This window comes from Nycticebus coucang, chromosome 3 (genome assembly GCF_027406575.1).
Source record: "Nycticebus coucang isolate mNycCou1 chromosome 3, mNycCou1.pri, whole genome shotgun sequence".
In the NCBI taxonomy this organism is placed as follows: Eukaryota; Metazoa; Chordata; class Mammalia; order Primates; family Lorisidae; genus Nycticebus; species Nycticebus coucang.
In genome coordinates, this window is record NC_069782.1 from 105,087,538 (window position 1) to 105,109,153 (window position 21,616).

Below are 21,616 nucleotides of genomic sequence, written 5' to 3' on the forward strand. Positions count from 1 at the left end.
ACTCACTCCTGGAGTCTGTTCACACCAGCCTCTGCCACCCCTGCTCCAGTGACCACACTTAGTAAGATCACCGAAGATCCTCTCACTCCAAACCCACGTGGAAAATCTTCGCTGTGCCTTCCTGGTGTCCGTGGTGCTTGAGAAACTGGACCACTCCTTGGTGGTCAATATCTCTTCCTACAGGCAATAGCCTCCTTGCGGGGCTGTTTTCTCTTCCAAGACACTTCTAAGTATCTCCCATAATTTCTTTTTCTTTTTTTTCAAGACAGAGTCTCACTCTGTTGCACTGGGTAGAGTGTGGTGGCATCATAGCTTACAGAACCTTAAACTCCTGGTCTGAGGAGATTCTTTTGCTTCATCCTCCCGAGCAGCTGGGATTATAGGTGCCCATCATGACACTCAGCCTGTTTTTCTATTTTTAGTAGAGATGGGATCACTCTGCTCAGGCTGGTCTTGAACTCCTGAGCTCAAGTGATCCACCTGCCTCAGCCTCCCAGAGTGCTAGGATTACAGGCGTGAGCCACCATGCCTGGTGGTATCTCCCACAACTGGGAGGAATTCCTATGTGAATTCCTACACAGGGATCCCATCTGGACCCCAAGCAGTGTTTAATATTCAGGATTCCACCAGATAGGCTCAATGGTACATTTCCAGATTTTTATAAACGGCCTGGCTTCTGCATAAAGATTACCCAACAAGAATGATTGACACACAGATCCGTTTATTACCCTCCCCTCCCCCAACCCCACACTGTAAACCTGCTATGGAATCATGTTTATTATTTCGAACTTTTAGGTGCAAATGTTTTGCTCTCAGTTTAAGGCAAGCACAGCACATTCTCCTCCACTCTCGCTCTGAGAATCTCCCACGCTTACAGGTTTTAGGCTGTGGGGAAGGTGCAGCCAGTCACATCTTAGCTAGACCTTACCATGGCTTTTGTTAGAATCTTGCTACCTTGGTTACTCCCTCCTGTCTCCTGCCTTCAGTAAATCTTAGTTAAGCCTTGCTCCTTTCTCCATCTTCTACACATATGTGGTGATATCAGCATCCACGTAGAAAAACAGACATCACCCAAGCTACTTCACCAGAGAGTGTTTAATAAGGAGCTAGTCAAAGAGGTATTGGAGGACTGAAAATATAGTCGGGGGATCCTGAGGATTGTGGAAGTCTAGGCTACAGGAAGCAGCTGCGGGCATGGGGGTGGTGAGGGTAGTCAGGAACTAGAAGCTTGGAGAAGAAGAACACAGGGCTAGACCAGAGGGGAGAGCATGGCCAGGTGTTGCTGAGCCCTCTGGGGAGCTCAGGAGTGTGGAAAAAACACTGGAAATGGGAAGCAAGAGCTACAGCTACAGCTGTGATAAAGGACATAGAACAGAAAGAATGGAAAGCACAAGCAAAGCGGAGTGAGCAGCCCCGTTCTCCCTCCCCCCGGCCTTGTCTTCTGCCCCCTGCAGTCCCTTGCCAGGGAGGCGGGTACCTTCACGGCCTGAGCTGTGCAGATTCCAACTTGCACATCACAAAGCAGAGCCCGGAAGAGTAGGCTTGGAGTGTAATAAATAATAAGTAACACACACCTTCCTGAAGCCCCTTCAACCCTTTGGCCTCACTATGCTCTTTCACCTTTCTCCAAGGAGAATCCTTCGTCCAAAATTTGCATTCCTTAAGCCTACAAAGTCATTAATCCATAGTGTTAAAACCCTTCAATATCCATTTCCTTGGCAGGATCTTCCCGCACTGGCCAGAGAGGGAACAGAGCATCCTGCTCACCCCGCCACATGCGCTCTCCAGCCTCACCTACCGACATTGACAGTGATGAAAACCCTCATATCCCAGCTGTTTTTCCTTGTGGTTTGAGGCTGTCCTGTATATTTGGTGTATTAAGAATAACTGAGTCCCATCTCAGCCACGTACACACGATGCTCAATTTTCTTTACACAAAGCATTTCTGTTTTATCGACAATTTCCCATTTCCCACTTAGAAGAGGGATAGGACATTTAATCCCAACGGTGAAACTAGGTCCGGTCCTAAAGTTTTTAAGTCACTTACAGTTTAAAAGAGTCATATTTCAAATAAATCTCCAATCCAATTCAGATGTTGATGTAATTAGTTGTCCAGTTTAAGACACCAGTTTCTGTCCTTTTTTCAAAGGTTTTCCCTGGGGCTTGGCTATGCCCCTCCATCGCAGGAGGGGAGGAGGTGTATGTCCCCCTGAAGAGGGTGTGTGGGTGGAAATGAGATTGATCAGCTAGGATGGAGTCAAGTATTTTTTTTTTTTTTTTTTTTGTAGAGACAGAGTCTCACTTTATGGCCCTCAGTAGAGTGCCGTGGCCTCACACAGCTCACAGCAACCTCCAACTCCTGGGCTTACGCGATTCTCCTGCCTCAGCCTCCCGAGCAGCTGGGACTACAGGCGACTGCCACAACATCCGGCTATTTTTTGGTTGCAGTTTTGGCCGGGGCCGGGTTTGAACCCGCCACCCTCCGTATATGGGGCCGGCGCCCTACCAAATGAGCCACAGGCGCCGCCTGGAGTCAAGTATTTTTTGACAGGGCCCAGCCACTGGTGTCTGGCTGGTCTGTACTCAGGTGTGGGTGACATCAGCTCTGCCTGCAAGTGGCTCTCAGCCTAGATGGTGCCTGCTGCTCCTGACCCACGGGACATGCTGGATGGCCATTGGTTGCTTGCCTGACATACTCTTGCCTGAGATCTTGTGGTGTCCATAGGGAGCACCACTTATTTCCTTTAACCTTGGCTAGTAGTCTCCAGGGGTCCCAGTATACTCCCACTGGGCCATGGTACTGGCCTCTGTGGTCCTGCCCTCCTGTGCTGATTCCAGGCATCTTACTCTTGGGTTCATTCCTCATCCTTTTGCTAGCCTCTGCCATCACAAGAGGCTGACTCCTACTGGCTTCTAGCTCAGCCAGATTTTGGTCAGATTCAGCAAATGAGACAGTTGGCAGGAGATTGGAGGTTGCAGATGGCATCACTTGTAGCAATGGGGTGCTCTCCCACTAGAAAGGTCCTCTGTGGTCCCGGGGCCTGGCATCCAATGAGACCACTTCAACCTTTGCCTAGCAGAGCTGTATTCATTCCTACTTCACTCATCTCTGTATTGTGTCGCCACCCTCTGTTTGAGTCAACTCCTTCATCACCTGTATAACCAATTCTCTCTTCCCTAACTTCTTTCTGTTGCAAATGTTTGAGTGGCTTCTGTTTTCCTGGGTTTCTAGGTCTGGCCTGGCCTATATCAGTGGGATTATAGGAATCCCCTCCATACCCATCTTGGTTCTATACCCAACATATCATGGTCTTTGCTAACTTCTCACCCACCATGCCGCTGGGCCTGTTCAGGTTGGCAGGCCCTCCTGTCAGCAAATCCCCAGTGAGTAACTGGCTCCAACACTCAAATTCAGGGAAGAAATGTTCAGTGCCTGCAACTCTCCAGCCCACTGCAAAGCGTGCCTGAAGCATGACACATGTCTCCGTTCCATGCTTCTTCGCCATCCTAGGTACTTTTATTTCCCCAGTGGAAGAACTGCCAACCCAGTAACTAGATCTGCCTTTTTTGCAACTTGATGGGAATGAGGTGGATCTACTTTGGGACTTCTTTTCTTAGTAACTCTTATAACTTACTTCTGCTTGCCTGTGAGTGGGGTCTGATGGGTGAGTAACCTGAGAGAGCAGGAAGGAGCCTCAAGGAATATTTATTCCCTTCGTAATACATGCCCCTATGTAAGACCTGCCTAGAGCCTGAGGTTTTAGAGAGACGCTCATAGAAAAAAACGAAGGATCTGGGGTAATTCCCTCATGCTACTGTGTACCGCAAATTAAAATGAATGTCAAGGGGAATATTGTAGGGGCAAAATATATCACAAAAGGGAAACGCATTCTTTTAAAAAAATCTTTATTAAATCATAACTGTGTACATTAATGCATTTATGGGGTATAAGTGCTCATTTGATATACGATGTGGAATGCTTACATTGCATTCTTATAGAAATATGGGCTCACATTAAAAAAAAGAAGGGCCTTTCCTGTAATGATATTACAGCCTTGGATTTTCCTACACCTGGAAGAAGTTACCTCCTTTTCCCAGTGAGCTACATTTCCATTGCATTAAAATATGCCCCCCTGAGAGTGAACCATAATCCATTTTTCTTTTCATTTTGTGACCCCTAATCACTTAATCGCTAATGGGTATATTGCAAAAAGGATGGCTCCATGGAGCCTTCAAATGGATGTGATCCCAAATAAAACATGATCAAAACTCTCACTAAACTAAGAAAACACCCATTAGTTATAATTTGATATGCTATGCTAGACACAATGAATTAAAATTGTGACATACACACCCATCAAGTCCAGACCTTGCTGCAACCTCTTTAGTTTTTATTTTTAGTGTTTGAAATTCTCCAATGATTCAATGTCAGTTTTTCTCTTTAAGATCATTAATTGTCAGGGTTAGACACAGATCAATAGTCATAGTTTGAAATCGGCATCTTTGGAGGAGAAGTATGTTGTACAGCTGTACACGGATTGGACAGAGCCCTGGTTAAGAAAATGGTGTGCTCTTTCATGATTGTGTTCACTGACGGTACCCTGAGCACGCTTTTGTTCTATTGCTAAGCTTCTGACAGTCTCCTGCAGTATCTTATCTATCACTGAGTTTTCTTTCCTATCCTTTCATACTTGGTCTCTGGAGTGGAACTTTAATTCAAAGGCCCTGATATGAGAAAGAATGGCCGTGGCCAGGCCATTCTCCTGGACACTAAGGAAAGTGGTCAATTGGTCAAACACCCTAGTCGGATTCAGTCTGGTGGCTGCCTCTCCAGGGTGAGGCTCCCAAAGTCATCTATCTCATTTGGGGGACTATATCACAATGGGTATTTTGAACTTGCAAAATCTTGTGTGAAGTCAGCAGTCAACTTCCTCAGCATGGGGACAACTTGCCTTGGAAGCAGATTGCACTCACCCTCACCCACCTATGAGGAGGAAATTCCTTTCGTTCATTTGTCCTCTCAATAAATATATATATATATGTATTTTATTTTTGAGACAGAGTCTCACTTGTTGCCCTTGCTAGAGTGCCATGGCATCACAGCTCACAGCAATCTCAAACTCTTAGGCTTAAGTGATTCTCTTGCCTCAGCCTCCCAAGTAGCTGGGACTTCAGGCACCCACCACAATGCCCGGCTACTCAATAAGTATTTTTTGATGACCAATAATATGCCAGGCATTATTCTAGATAGATGGTAGAAACATATTAGTAAAAAATAGAAAAATTGATTAAAAAAAAACCAAAAACCTGCCCTCATGGAAATTATGTGTGTAGATAGGAAACATATAAATTAACCAGGACTTTCTTTCTCTTTCTTTCTTTCTTTCTTTCTTTCTTTCTTTCTTTCTTTCTTTCTTTCTTTCTTTCTTTCTTTCTTTCTTTCTTTCTTTCTTTCTTTCTTTCTTTCCTTCCTTCCTTCCTTCCTTCCTTCCTTCCTTCCTTCCTTCCTTCTTTCTTTCTTTCATCTCTCTGTATCTCTCTATCATCTATCTATCCATCTACCTTTCAGATGATCATAAATATTACAGAGGAAAATAAAGCAAAAAAGATCATTCCAGGTGTGCATGTGAGAAGAAAGTTGCCAGCTAAGGTATCACTGGGTGAGATGACATTTGATCAGAGAACTGAGGGAGGGACAAAAATACTCTATGCAGATATTTGGGAAACAGTAACTACAAACTTGCTGAAGCATGCCTGGTGGACTAGTGAAGAAGCCAGGGGTGGCCTGAGCAGAGGGACTGCAGGAGAACGAAGTAGCATCTGATGTCAGAGAGACAGTGAGAACCAATTGCTCCAGAGCAGTCTTTTTTGGGGGGTGGGGGGACAGAGTCTCACTATGTCATCCTCAGTAGAGTGCTGTGGCATCAGAGCTCACAGCAACCTCAAACTCTTGGGCTTAAGTGATTCTCTCACCTCACCCTTCCAAGTAGCTGAGACTGCAGGCACCGACCACAACATCTGGCTATTTTTTGTTGCATTGTTATTTAGCAGGCCTAGGCCAGGTTCGAACCCACCACCATCGGGTGTTTGTGGCCGGCACCATAACCACTGTGCTACAGGCGCTGAGCCGCCTGGCTATTTTTTTTGTTGCAGTTGTCGTTGTTTTAGCTGGCCTGAGCTGGGTTCGAACCCACCAGCCTGGGTGTATGTGGCCAGAGACCTACCCACTGAGCTCCAGGCACCGCCAGCAAAGTCTCTTTGCTTGGGTCTACAAGGCATTGTTATTTAATGAAATAAAGGAACTCGTGTATTAATATACATATACCATAAATTTGAATTTATTTAATCTTTGTTTACTGTATTTCAGTATAGTTGGTTTCTATTTTAATTCCATGTAACTGGGGTGCACATACTAAAGAGAGACAAGGGTAGGGCAAGAGGGCCAGTTAGGAGGCTGTGCCAGGAATTCAGGTAAGAGACGATGGCAGCTTGAACTAGTAGTAGCAGTGGTGGGGTGGTAAGAGGCCAAATCCTAGAGAGTTTTCTAAGATAGAGCCTACAGTATCTGCTGATGGATTGGATGTGAGTTGTGTCAGAAAAGGAGTCAAGCAAGGATGCCCATGAGCTACTGGAAGCATGGAATTGCTTTCCTCCAAGGGACGTATGCAGTGGGGAGAGGGGATGGAAATCAGATTTAGTTTTTGCACATCTTGCGTTTAAAATGACTATTATATATGCACGTGGAAATGTCATGATGGCAGCTGCAGATATCAGCCTGGAGCTGTGAGGAGCAGTCTAGGCTAGAAACCCAAGATTGGGAACTGCTGGTCTGTACTTGGCACTAAGGCAATGTAATTGGATAAGAGTGTCATGTTGGAAAGTGGTGCACATGGGGAAGAGAGGAGTTTCCATGGCTGTGACCTGGAGCAATCTAATGCTTAGGATCTGTAAGTAGGAGAAAGAATCAGCCACTGAGAGTAAGTTAGGAAGAAACCCAGGGGGGTTGACATCCCCGAAGCCAAGGGAAGAAAGAGATTTGGAGAGCAGATTCTCTGTTCCATGCTTATGGGTCAAGTATGCTGATACCTGGGAGTTGACTGCATATTTATAACCTGGAAGTCACTGGTGATCTAGAAGAGAGTTTTGGTCAAATGGTTGGGACAAAAGTCTTATTGGAATAGGTTTAAAAAAAAAATAAGAAGGAAAGAATTTGAGACAATGAGAATAGGAAATTATTTTCATAATTTCCTTGAAGGGAAACAAAATTTAGATGATAGCTAGAGGGAATTATGAGGATAAGAAGATTTATTTATTTATTTAAAATTTTTTTTAAGTTTCGGATTAATATGAGGCTACATGTGATTGAGTTACATTGTTTGCATTTGTTAGATAGCATCTGAGTTGCAGCTGAGTCCTTCACCCAGGGAGTGCCATGTACCCCTACATTGTGCCTGTTAAGTGGGATCTTACTAAACCCCCCCTTGTCCCTTTTCCCCTAGTGGAATTTAATTTTGTTTTTCTCTTGTGTGGGCCTGTAGTTGTTCATCTACTAATTTCAAATTAGTACTGAGTACACATGGTGCTTGCTTTTCCATTCTTGAGATGAAGTTAAAGAATGTTGTCCTTAGTAAAGTATCTCAAGAAGGGAAAAGAAGATTTATTTTTTAAAATGGGAGAAATATCAGCATATTTGAATGCTGACAAAAATGACTTTTTGAAAAAAGAGGACACATGAATGATTCAGATGAGATGGCAGCACTGTTGACATAATGTCCTTGGGTAGACAAAGTTGGGGGGTAAACCTGATGGAAGAGCAGAGGGCCCAAAACAGAAACCTGATGAGTTTGCCTCTAGTGTCAGGGGAGGGCGGAGTAGATGGGCAGAGTGGTGTGAGCAGAGGAGGGGTGAAACTTGTAGAATTTCTCTTTTGATGGCTGCTATTTTTCCTCAAGAGAAATAAGAAGCATGATCATCAGCTAACAGTGAGAATGAATGAGGGAAGAAAGAGGTTGGAGATTTGTGAAAGGAGGAAAAGGTATTAAATGATTGTCTAGAAATGTGAAAGTGTAAATGGGAAGCCCAAGGCCTCACCTGGATTAGCGGTCAAACATTTAAAATGAACCTATTCAGAATGTTGTGTGTTTTTGCCACATTCGATGCTGGGTGTAGGCACAAAGCAGGTAGAGAGTTAGAGTCCTATAAGAATTGGATTTTGTCACGTGATTAAGATGAAGAGAACACAGAACAAGAGGACCGTGGACCTGAGGAAATCATTGCTTAACTATGGAATTTAACTAAAGTGAGTGAAGTAAAGGAGTGAGGCCATGAAGGCGATGTGAACAGTAAAAGGACTGTGGGACCAATGATTTTAGGTCCTCATGCAGTGGAAGACTTTTTCAGAGTCAATGCATTACAGAGAGAGCTAGAAAGATAGAAAATAGAGATGACACAATGTACTCAGCCCTACTATGAAGCTAATTTATAGCTTTCACATGAAGGCTATAACCCAACTAAAGCACAAGAATATAGGGAAAGGGCCAAGGAAGGGGAGGGGAGGAGGGAGGTTAAGGTGGAAGGAGGGTGATGGGTGGGGCACATCTACGGTGCATCTTAGAATGGGTGCAGGAGAAACTTACTAAATGCAGAATACAAATGTCTACATACAATAAGCAAGAAAATGCCATGAAGGCTATGTTGAACAGTTTGATGAGAGTATTTCAGATTGTATATGAAACCAGCACATTGTATCCCTAATGTACACAGCTATGATTTAACAATAAAAAAAAAATGAAAATAGAGATGACAAAGTGGGGTGGTTAAAATAGAGGTTATAGAAGAGATGTGTCTATTAGGAAGGACTGGGTTGGAAATAGGGCTGCAGGGAAGACATGCGGAGGTCGGTGGAGAACAAGGTCTTTGGAGGGAAGGAGGTCAGAAACCAAGAGGCAGGCCAGCCTCTTGCGGGATCATCTACATCAATATTGATACCAGTTAAGAATTAGCTCATAAGTAATAGTGAAGACAAGGATAATAATTAAGGCTGGAGATGAAATCTTTAAGAAATGGGAGTGGTGGAGACCGTGGATCTTTAGATGTTTACACCAAGGAGAAGTGTGTGAGGTATGGTCTAAGCCTCTAAGGGTATGAGAGGTACAGCTGGGCGTGGTGGGTCAAGACTCTTCTTTCTACCAGGTCAAGGCAATGAAATCATCTTCTGAACACACTCACCTCAGCTCTGTGGCTGGGAGCTGTCTTCATCCAGTAGGTGGATTGAGGAAGCAGCTTGTATTATTATAAGAAAATAACCCTCCCTCCTCAGGAAGAGTTTATATATTTTGTGCTGCCTTTGGTGGGTCATCTACTTTTTGTACACTAGGCTGGCGGACTGGTGAGTGTGGGTGAAACTCACGTCCATAACGCCCCTTTGCCTAGTCACTTCTGGCTGGTGCTGGCTATTCGACATCGTGCTGTCCAGTGGAATGTAAGCAGAAGTAATCTAAGTGGGTTTCTGAGAAAATTTTTCCTTTCCTGAAAAGGTGCAGACTCAATAGTCATTTTCCTTTTACCTCTTGCCCTTCCTCTTTCTCTTCCTTTCTGTAATGTAGATGGGGGAAACTCAAGGTGCTACAATCATCTTGTAACCACGAGGGAACAAACAGGAAGCACCAACTTTGTGCCTACACATTAGGGGTGTCAGAACACACAGAGGGAAAGAATTGGGGTCCCTGATGAGGTGTCGAGCTGCTGCCCCAGCCCTCAAGTTCTACTGCTGGGATTCTAGTCATGTGAAGCAAATAAATCCCGCTGCCTTGAAGCCAGTACTTCAGTACTTTGTTTTTCTGTTGTTTGTTACTTGTTGCTTTCTTCACTCATAAAGCTACTTTCTCATGAAGCTAGAAATGCTAATCAGTTGGGTCTAGGGGGCGAATTTCACAGGCTTATTTGTGAGTAACGTCAGTAATCTATTTTAGTACATCTGTCAACTGAAAATGTTTGCTTGATTCTACCTCTTCAAGTTACTGCCTTATTCTCATTCTTTATTTTACTGCTAGATCTCTTTTTTTCAAAAACAGGTTTTTTGAGGTATAATTGATGCAGAAAGAAATGCACACATTCATTCAGTGTGTATAATTTGATGAATTTGAACATATGCAAACACCTACGATGCCATCGTCACAGTAAAGGTAATAGACTTAGCCAATACCTCCCCCAATTTCCTCATCTCCCTGTTTTTTCTTTCTTTTGTGGTTGGTTGGTCGGTTGGTTTTGTGGTAAGAGCACCACATGAGATCTACCTTCTCAACAAATTTGGAGCTGCCCAGTACCGTAGTTGACTAGAGGCACTGCATTGTACAGCAGATCTCTAGAATCTACTAACCTATCCAATCTGAGACTTTATAACCATTGAACAATAATTTCCCCCACCCCCCAACCTCTAGAAGACACTATTGTATGCTTTACTTCTATGAATTTAACTATGGCAGATGCCTTCTGTAAGTGGAAGCATGTAGTATTTGTCCTTCCGTGACTGGCTTATGTCACTTACCATAAAGTCCTCCAAATTCATCTATTTTGTCATAAATGGCAAGGTTTTCTTCTCTTTTAAGGTTGAGTAATGTTCCATTGTACGTATGCACCATGTTTGCTCAATCCATTCGTCTGTTGTTTCCATATTTTGGCTCTTGCGATTAATAGTATAAGGACCCAGGAGCACAGGTACTTCTTTGAGATCCTGACTTCAATTTTCTTAGATATACTATACACAGGGTAGTTCTATTTTTTTTTTTTTTTGAGGAAACTCCATACTGTTTTCAATAGTTGCTGCATCATTTTATATTCCCACCAACATTCCCCCCTTTCCTCCATATTCTTGCCAATATTTGTTACCTTTTTAAAAAATATGGCCTTTCTAATAGGTGTGAGATAATGTTTCATTATAGTTCTAATTTGATTTACATCCCCTGAAAATTAATGATGTTGAGTAATTTTTCATATGCCTGTGGGCTATTTTTATGTTTTCTTTGTAAAAAAACATCTGTTTGAGTCCTTTACTCATTTTAAAATTAGCTCATTTGTCTTTTGCTATTAAGTTATAGGAGCTCCTTATGTATGTTGGAAATTAGCCACTTACCAGATATATGGGTTACAAGTATTTTCTCCCATTCTGTAGTTGCTCTTTCACTCTGTTGGCTGCTCGCCTTGCTGTTAAGAGCTCTTCGGTTTGGTGTAGGCTCCTTTCTCTGTCTTTGCTGTTGTTGCCGGATTTCTTGTAAGAGTAGCCCATCCTCCTTTCCTCCTCCTTCCCCTTCTGTTCCTGTATCCGGCCACTGGTGGAAACCATCATGACTGAGGTTCCTGAGGGCCATGCGTCTTGGCAAAGGTGGCTCATTTGTTCCCACCTCCTCTTCCTCCATAGGCTTCTACAAAACTACTTTTGCTTAGTTCTCAACTTCTGAAATATTTTCTTGATCCTTTTCATAACTTCTCATTGTCTGCCTAACTCTCACTGTTTCTGCTCCAATCTGTTTCCCGCAGTCCTCTGACCTTTGTTTCCCTCTTGTCTTCTTATTTTTCACTTGGGATGATTTCTTTAATTACTAGATCTTTATCTGCTAGACGTCAAGGATTGATAAACTGATACAAACTGATAATCCCAACACGGACCTTGCACTTAAGCTTTGGCTTCCTATTTCTAACTTCTTCCAGCACACTTTACTTTAAACATTACATCACTAAAACTGGGTTTAATAATATTAAAAAGAAATTCTACTTACTCTTTCTCATTTTTTTCTTCTATCACCACCGTTCATCCAAGTGCCCAAGTGAATAACTTTAAATGTAACTTCAACTCTGCTTGCTCTCTCACTTTTCACATCCAGTTGTGATAGCCCTATTAATTGTGCCTTGAAAATATTTCTCAAACATCTTCTCTTCTCCATCCTCATCACCTCTGCCCTTGTTCAAGATCTTTCCTACCTGTCTATTCTCCCTTGACACACTTCCGGTGGAGACAGGTTTTATCTTGAGATTTCCAATTTTGTGATGAGCCAGTCCTAACTTTTTAAAGACATACAGTCTTTTTTCCAATTTAGTCATTTACTAAGACAAAAAGACCTATGATCAATATCAGCACAGAATAGCTAGGCCCTTGTTACTTGAACCCCATTCTAGCTTTGAACCATCTAGTTTTTTTCAAGCGTTTGGCTCAGAGAATCAATGTTAAGGAAAGATGATTTGAAGAGCTCCTCCAGATGAAATCTAACTCTGTATCAGACCAGATAGGCCGAGAGCTAGCTGAAAGGTTTGTGAGGGTGTTATTCATGGTTTTACAGAGCCCTTCTTTCACTCATAAGAAGTTCCTGTTTCAAAAGTTAATACCAAGAAGAGTGAGTTATACTTCTCTTGGGCAACAGTAGCCAAAATGCACAGCAGTTATTTTTAACACTTCATTTATCCCCTGTTGGGTTCTGCATTTATTTTATGACATTTTACATTTTATGTATCCCTGGATGCTTCAGTTTTCTCTGGAACAAAATGGAAAACAAACAAAGCAACCAATATGTAAATAATTCAGGTCCTCATCACCTCTTTCCATGGCTATTCTAACACTGGCCTTCCTTTCCCAGCTCACACCTCTCCTTCTGTGTCTTTTACTTAATGATCATGTCATTCTCTTGCTTAAAAGGAATTAGTAGTCTCCCCCCACCCCCGCCTTTGTCTTTAGTAGGATGTACAGGAAGATTCTTCACAATCTTGCGATTGTCTTTTTTTAGCCTCAGTCCCTGCAGCAGTGCGTGTCCTCATTTTTAGCCACGCTGGGCCACTCGTTGTTCCTCTTGGAAGTTTTGCGTATTTTCGTACTTCTACACTTGATGTTGTACAGTGTGGATTGTTGTGTATTTGCTGTGTTGCTACCTTGCCTCATGAACTCCTATTCATTCCTCACTCTTCCATCAAATATCACCTTATCTGCGATAAGGTGATTCCTGATTTCTTGTAAAACTCTTTCCTACAGATGAACATCTCCTACATGTAATATCTCCTCGATTCTTTGGCGAATAGCAATGATCACATAGCATTTTGTTGATGTGTTCATTTGTTTGTTTCTGTTTTCATTTATCTTGGATACTTTTGTCTTGGCATAGTGTTAGCATTTAAAAAAAATTGTTTTGATTGGGCAAATGAGCAACATACTGTTTTTTCGTTTTTTTTTTTTTGTTTTTTTTTTTTTGGTGGACATCTGTGACTGACATTTCATTTCCCTCATGTGATACCATGGCCACATGACTTTTTGGATTTGTGGGTTTTGCTTTGTTACACCAGTTAATCACTATGAAAACTGTTTTGGTTCCACTAATACATTTATTGAGTCATAGTAGTCATTTTTAGGTCAAAATAACTGATGGGCTCACAGTATCTTTTGGGTTTCCAACAGTCTGTCTTTTAAAAAAATCATTCAAGCTCACTGTAGCAGCATCTCTTTGACTAGGAGGTTAAGGAGAAACTGAGTTAGAATTGGAAGCCAGGGCTGTTACTAGATGTGCTCTGTCTGTGGTGGCTGAAAGCATGATGAACCATTGTGAAATGGGAGGTTTTATTTGAAAACAGGTTTAGTGTATTTTATTAGTTAGTCTTCAGACATACATCTCAGCACCTATTTGCTAACAATTTGCTCGTCAGTTTATGTGTCTGCTCTCAACTAGATGGTAGAATTAGGGATTATCTAATACAGGCCATGAGCTGAGAATACTGATGGCAAAATAACACCTGCCATGGCTCTTAGGAACATGCACATGATGTGGAGGGACATTTCCTGCACTTGAGAACTCGGTAGCTGAAGGCGGAACATTCCTCTTCTTCCCCCTGATGCAAGGCTCAGTGAAGTTTGTTTTGCTCTCTACATATTTGGCTCTGTGGGAAGTCACCTGACCTTGGGTTCTAGGCAGGGACTAATGGGCACACAAGATCTAAAATATCAACCAACTGGTACCCTTTAGTCAAGTCAGGGCAAACAGCCAGCTCTGAAACTACACCCACAAGGCTCATGGCGAGCACTTTGCTGACCCTGGCCCAAACTTGTTTCCTGTATTTATGCAAAAAGTTACTGGAGGCAAAACCCAGGACACATTAGAAAGACATTTTCTGTTGGGTGTTAGTACAGACTTTTAGGGAGAAGACCTGACCTAGAAAGTGAGTATGTGCTTTGAAGAAGAGCTGGCCCTGGCAGCCTCTCACTACCAAGGGGCTCTGGCATTGCCATGCAGGCTGGAGACGGAGCACGGTCCTGGTATCGGAGCCTCCGGGACAGACACAATCAAAATACGTCAAAACATAACATCGGTCTGCTAATGCTGCAGGAAAACAGAGATCAACCAAGACAGCTCCTTTGTGCTTAAAAAAACAAATAAATAAACTTTGTGCTTAAAAAACAAATAAATAAACTTTAATGTTGTTATGCCAATTTGGATCCCCAAAAGACCAAAGGGTATTTGAGTAGTTCTAGTGATGAAAAGACAAGTATTTAGCAAATATGTTTTCCTCACTGGTACCAGCTTATGGGCATCTGTGGGAGGTAGAGCACTTATAGTCCCTGCTCTGTGTGTGTGTGTGTGTGTGTGTGTATATATATTTAGCATTCATAAAGTAGGGGTGGTCAGGGTGAAAATAGTCTCACACTAATTTTAGATAATTTGCATAGCACCCTCAGAGCATGATCTCCCTATGACCTTAATGAAATAAACAACTGGGCCAAGGAGAACAGGACACACATGAGGCATTTTTGTGGGAAACTTTCAGTCTTTGCTGACAAAATCCATCCATCTGTAAGGTCTATGATAGGAGGAGTCCCTTTTGGGGGGGGCGTCTTTCTTGTATATATCAGCTGGTTGAGTCTGCATTTAATAACCTTTTAGGTAAGACTACATTGTTAGAGCAGAAGCTTTTAATGCTTCTCTGTAAGGTGGTGGTAACATGTTCATATGTAGGACAGAATTCAGAATGATGGAGTGATTCTATCACCACGAGTAGACACAGCTCTTAAGAAATAGGAAGGGGCAAGACAGCCACTTGCACATTTCCTGTGATGTGCAGGCATCTGGAAGGAAAGTGATAAAGGCGTTGAATGATTCACTAAATATTTTGAGACCCTCTAACTTTTTTCCCCATGTTTTTGGATGAAGTAAACCCCCCATAACATCTATTACAATAAGCCTAGAGGTACTTACTATTCAGAAGTAAGCTAACCTTCTTTGCTTCCAGTAGCAAGAATCTTACAGAGGTTAAATATTACAAAATTAAATTTGAAAATGAAATTTTTTTTGTTGGTTTTTAAACAGTGCAAAAAATGATTTTACTAATTTAAAACCAAGCTCAACCAAATGCTTCACTTAAAAAAAAAACTATTTGAAATATTTTTTACCATTTATTTCCTTTTTTAAAGCTTTTAACTTCTTTAGCCAGCTGGTACAGAATAATACTAAAGTTGGCAAAATTCACCCAGACATGGGCCCTTTTACATTCCTTAACAATGCTGAGGAAAACTCACCACCCCCTACGTGATTCTTAGACAGGGACAGCAGCAATTGGGAACAAAATGCCAACAGGCCCGAGTTACTGCTACGTAGCATTCCACGGTGAGTGTGGCCATCCCACACGTCTATTTAAACATACAGGTAAACTTTTCTCTAACTCAAATCCCTCAATGCCAGTCAGAACTAGATTTTATTAAATTTTATTAAAATTTTGTCAAAGCTGTTCTTAGCCTGGAAACTTGCTTGCTGAGTTTTAGCCCAAGGCAGATTTTAATGGCCAAGTTCTCCAGGCATCAAAGGGAGGAGGAGTTAGCAAGAGGATGCTGTCTCTTCCCCAGCGGTGACAGCTGGCTCTCATGTGAAAACTCCATAGAAGTATCACAAGTTAGGAGAGACTGGAACATCTCTGACAGCAAGCCTGGAGTTTAATCACTCCTCTCCCTTCCGCGATGCCACCCTGACACAGGCTTCTGGTGCCCTTAGAAGTTTTCCAGTCCTCACGCTGATCAAAGCGATTGGAAGTCAGAGCTAATTTCACTTACACACATTCCTTCATCACAAGTTGGCCCTTTCATGTTTTAATTTACTTCTTCTTAAAATTGGATTTAACTTTGATTATTCACTCTTCATTCATTTTTCCGATTTCTCTTCTCCTTGAATGGGATTCATGAAGACAAAGGAAAAGGGGATTGAGATGTCCGAATGGCCTCAATGAATTCCTAAGTTTTGTGAAAACATGGGAGCTTTGTGCTAAAGGTTTTAATGAGAAAACAATGCATAGGCTGGCCACTGCCCAAGTCTTCCCTCCTCATTGTCTTTATCTTGCAATGGGAATACTTTTGATTAAGAGAAGCTAAAGACAGAGAGGCAGAGGACATTACCTATTTTATTAAATTTTCTGGGTGGTGGATGCTAAGGTATACAACTGGACCAGCTGTGCTAACAGGTAACAGGTACATCCTTACTGGTGGGATGGTCCAGGGATGGACTGAAATCCTGTGGGTGGTATTCAGGGACAGCCGCCTAAGGCACAGCTTCAAAGTTGGCTGACAGCTTTGCTGCTTACCCTCCCTGAGCTCAAGGATGCCAAAGAAAGGAGACACACTAGAAATGGAAGTTGGCCCAGCTCTATGTGGTAATTTTTGGTCCTTGTATATGTGCGTGTTGGGGGCGGGGGAAGAGAGAGGGAGAAAGGAGCTGGTAGAAACATGACTCGGGCAACAGGTTAATCTATTTGAAGAAAGGTCAGGCAGTGTAAAACCCATCTCAGACGCATCAACCTCTTTTTCCTCTAGCCGCCCACACTAACCAGTTATGGGTTCATATATTTTGGTGCATCTGCAGGAAAAAAGGCAATACAAGTTGGGGCTAAATATTCACTTCCTATATAGCATTAATTTCTGAAATCTTCTCTGCCTTTGTCTTTAGGGAAGATGGGCTCCATGGCACATCCCTGGATCCTCAAGGGAACCCCTATTAGAAGGTACAGATTGTGTTGCAAAAATAACAAAATAAATCAGCTGCCAGCTCTTTAGACTAGGTTTTAAAAACTTCAGGGGATGCTTTAATGAAAATATTTCAGACATTCATGAATCTGCCCTATAGACAAATTTTCAGGAGGTGGGAGAGGGGCAGGAGGGGTCAACACCTTGAGAAAGCCTCCAGAATCGCACCACTTAGCCAGAACGGAAGACATGTGTATCCTCATCTAACAGTGGTTCTCAACTTTCCTAATGCCGCAGCCCTTTAATACAGTTCCTGTAAGAACTACTTTGTGTACTGACACCCTGTTTTTCTCTTTACAATATTGTGACTTAGTAGTTTCTATCAAAACAGTTGATACTTACAGAGTGTCTTTTGAAAAGCATTTTTATTATAGAAACTTGAACATACTATAAAAGCAGAGCTCCACATGTCTGTTATCCAGTCTGGTGAATATCAGCCCATGGCTGATCCTGGTCCATTAGGACCTCTGTGCACCTTTCCTAAATCATAGACATCACATTAATTACTGAACACCATTGATGTGTCAGGCACTATTCTAGTGATATGCATGCATTTGCTCATTTAATGCTCACTATACCACTATGAGAGAGCCTCCATTATTACCCCCCTTTTACAGGTGGGGAAACAGGGGCCCAGAAAGATTAGGTTACCTGCCTAAAGTCACACAGCCAGGACATACACTAAAACCCAGGCAGGGCCGTCTCTGGAGTGACTGCTCAGTACCACTGGACTAGACCACCCAGCCGTGAAGATTCGACTACCTGAGCTTTCTTTCGCTCTTGCACTAAGGGCTTCTGTTCACCAGGAAAGGGCTAGTGCTAGTGATATCCCAGCTCTGGGTTAGCAGCCTACCTAAAACGTTGTTCCTTGGGGCAAATGAGGCAACTTCCCCATTCCACTATTTTTCCAGCACCATTTGTATTAGACTCTGAGTCCCAGGATGATCAAGCTTCCTGGCTTCTGGGCCCAGAGTTATCTGACAGGTTAGGTTGACCATAACATTTATGCCATGATATGTGAAAAAGGCCCCTTCCTAAGACAGTATGATATGATTTCATTTTTGTGAAGAAAGAATGGTAAACAGAATGATTTTTACCCAGTCACATACCAGATATAAACATAGATACACACACAGATGCAAACCACACAGAGACACACACGAGACCTGCGTATACACACAGACACACAGGATGTTTACACACAGGCATACAAACACAGGTATACACAGGCAAGCATGGTATTATCCCTCTGTATCATTCTCCATACACATACAAACATACAAAATTAGCAAGTGCTGTTTGTTTCATTTTTTCTTCTATTGGTTTAAAATTAGGTACTCTACAGGGTAACCCAAAAGTCGCTCCTGAAGTCACTGTTTATAAGGAAGATGGGAAATTGTAGGTAAAACCTGCTTTATTTAGAAAATACTCATTACAAAACTTTACCACATAGTCTGTACATGTTGGCCACCTCTTTGTAAAATTACCATTCTTATCGCTGTTTCCCTGTATTAAATATGTGTTCCCATCCAGCCCTCCAGCCCCTATCTGCTTTCAAGAGTTTGTTTTCTTTTGTTTTGTTCATTTGCAGAAGTTTGACTGAGTGTGGATTTCTTTGTCTTTAGATGGTTTGGAGTTTGTTGACCTCATATCCATAAGTTGATAGCTTTCAATAGTTTTAAAAAAGTCTTAGCCATTATCTCTCCAAACGTTTCTTTTTTTCTCCAAAAGTTTCTTATGCCCATTCTCTTTTCTTCTTCTGGAATCCCAGTTTTACATGTTGTCTATTACATGCATTTTGAATATTTTCCTCCAGACCATATCATTTGTCTTTCAATCATATCTATGATGCATTTTTCCATTTTGTGCACAAATTTGAATGTGTTATATAAATGACACTGAATCAGACTATTACAACTGTACATTGTTTTTTTTTTTTTGTAATTCAGCCTTATATATGTCCAATGTGTAAAACTGGGTAGTGCACATATGCCATTGCCAATTTTAAAATGGTTTAATAGTCAGTTGAGATAAGAACATGTAACATGTCATGTTGGGATGACATATTGAAGGTAGTTTTAGTTCTGGATTTTTTTTTTTTTTTTTTTTTTTTACATTTTGGGTAACATTGAAAATACTTTTTCAGTTTTATATTGGTGTTCGGTATAAGATTTTGTTTAGAAAACATTCTTTTTCTGAAAATGCTGAAAAACCACTGGTCTAAATGATACTTTGGGGGTTGGGTTTTGTTGGTGGTATTTATAGAAGAGTCTGTTTTCATGATGTTTGGATTTTTGCTTTGTTTCATTTCATTTTGTTTGAAGGACCACTCTGCTGCTGCCCCCTCTCTGTGATAGGAATCTAGTTCCTATCAGTGATCACTAGGGGTAGATCTGCTCTAAATCCCTAGGCCATTTCTCAGGTCTTATAAGATGGTGCCAACTTCTGTAGAAGGTTTTCTTTGCTGTCCTGAGCCAGTAGAGAATTCTAGGCATGGCAGAAGGCTCCAGAAAGACTAACTCTGTTTTAAAATGACAAAAACTTTAAAAAACCTAATTAATATTAAACAGAAGATAGCTATATCCTTGGTTAGAGCAGGAAACTTCCCAGATTTTAATAGATATATTAATGAATATTTATTGAATGCCTTTGCAAAATTGAAATAAAATGGTCCTTTTGGTAATGCTGGAAACCCAAAATGCTTTCTGGACTATTTGACTTGGGACCATCGTATTAGATAAATTCACTTGTGAACTAAGGCTTGGCTATGAATACATGCCATTATTTCTCCCAATGATCACAGCCAGATTGCATCCCCTTCTATGCAATGTTGACAGTTGCTGGTAGTTGTAGTGTGTTCCGATGGGGAAGGGAGCCAGGCTGCAATTGGGAAGCACATCCATGTAACTTATCCAGAGAGAAAGGATTTCATCTCTAAAGTCTCTAGGACTCTAGGAATTCTTTTTTGTGATTTATTTTCTCATTTTAAATTGAAATTCATATCTGTGACTAATTTTTTTTACAAAGAGAAGTCTCTAAATTGTATAAGCCTCAGTCCTTCCCTCTTCCATAAACTCTTATTCACCCTGGTACTGATAGCTATATATTTTTTTTTATATTATGGTTTTTTTGGTTATATAAATCCAAAAGGGCTCCGGTGTCATGTACGGTATCTTTGTATAGATACAAATTGACAAAGGATCCATCTCTGAACGGAAGTGGTGAATAAGCATATGACTGTGAATGCCCTGTGAGCTTGATGCCCTCTGGAGGGTCCAATGTGCACAATTGCCTGTGACAACCCTGAGGTCAGTGTAAGGACTTAGCGACTGCAGAGACGTTTATAAATGGAAATAAAGATAACTCATAATCCTAACCCCAAATAACCAGCATTCACATTTTGATGTACAATATTTTCATAAATACATGTACATGCAATTAGTATTTGGAATCTGCCATCTTAAACAATAACGTCTCCATACTGCATATACAATTTTTATCACCCTTTTCCATCTATTATTTACTAAGTAGTTTTCCATATAGTGAAGTACTCTTTGAAACACCAATTATAATTCACTGCATAATAGTCTATCATAGGGCTTTAGTTTATGTTCTTCTCATATTGGTTATTAAATTGGTACTTCTATGATAAATGACATTACATAGATCTCTATGCATAAATGTTGGTTCCAGCTTCTGAATATTTCCTTAGAACAGATTTATGGAAGAGGAGTTATGGGTCAAATGGTGTGAACTTTACTTAAAAGCACAAACGCCATGTTCCCAAGTCTTTTCCCTGAAATGTAATTCAAACACACGGTCTACCATGACCTGGTTATATTCCATGCCTCCATGACACAGCTTTAATAAAGGCAATGGAGCACTTATTCAGGTTTGCCCTTCAGTTTCCTATAATCCTCTGTAATGTTGGTTTGGTTATGTGACTCTTGACCAGAATAACAACTCACCCAGGACAATTTAATGCCCAACTTAAATTTTGCAAAACTATCTCATTTCCCTACCCTGAAGTGAAGCAGGCACTCATGTCTGACAGAGTTATAAGTAACTCAGATCAAAGTATTGATCAGGATCAAATATGTTGGTTTATAGTGGGAGGATAAGGTTGGAGAAACCAATCTATTATTGCCTCTATGAGCCATCTCACTGAAAAGCGATTGGGCTAATGATACCAACTTATAATTTTCGATTTGTTTTAGCTAAAAAGTAAACAATAACTCATTGTGTTGTCCTAGCATCTGTTCAGAGGTTACTGTTGAGAATGGAGAATTCCAAATTTGATGCTCTTCTCATGCATCAAAAAATTAATATTTTCTTAAAGGGAAAGAAAATATTGTCTTTTCTTTGACCTCCAAGAACACAGATTCTGGCAGAGTTCTATCTTCTCAATTACACTGCAGTGAACTAATCAGAGAGCCTGATCAGCGTTGGTTTTTTTTTTTTTTTTTTTTTGCTTTCATAATGAAATCATAAAACCTTAGGGAGGCTGAACATATTTATGAAACCTTACAGTCCAGAGTTGTAAAGCTGTAGCCTCCAGGCTGAGTCTGATCTATATATGCA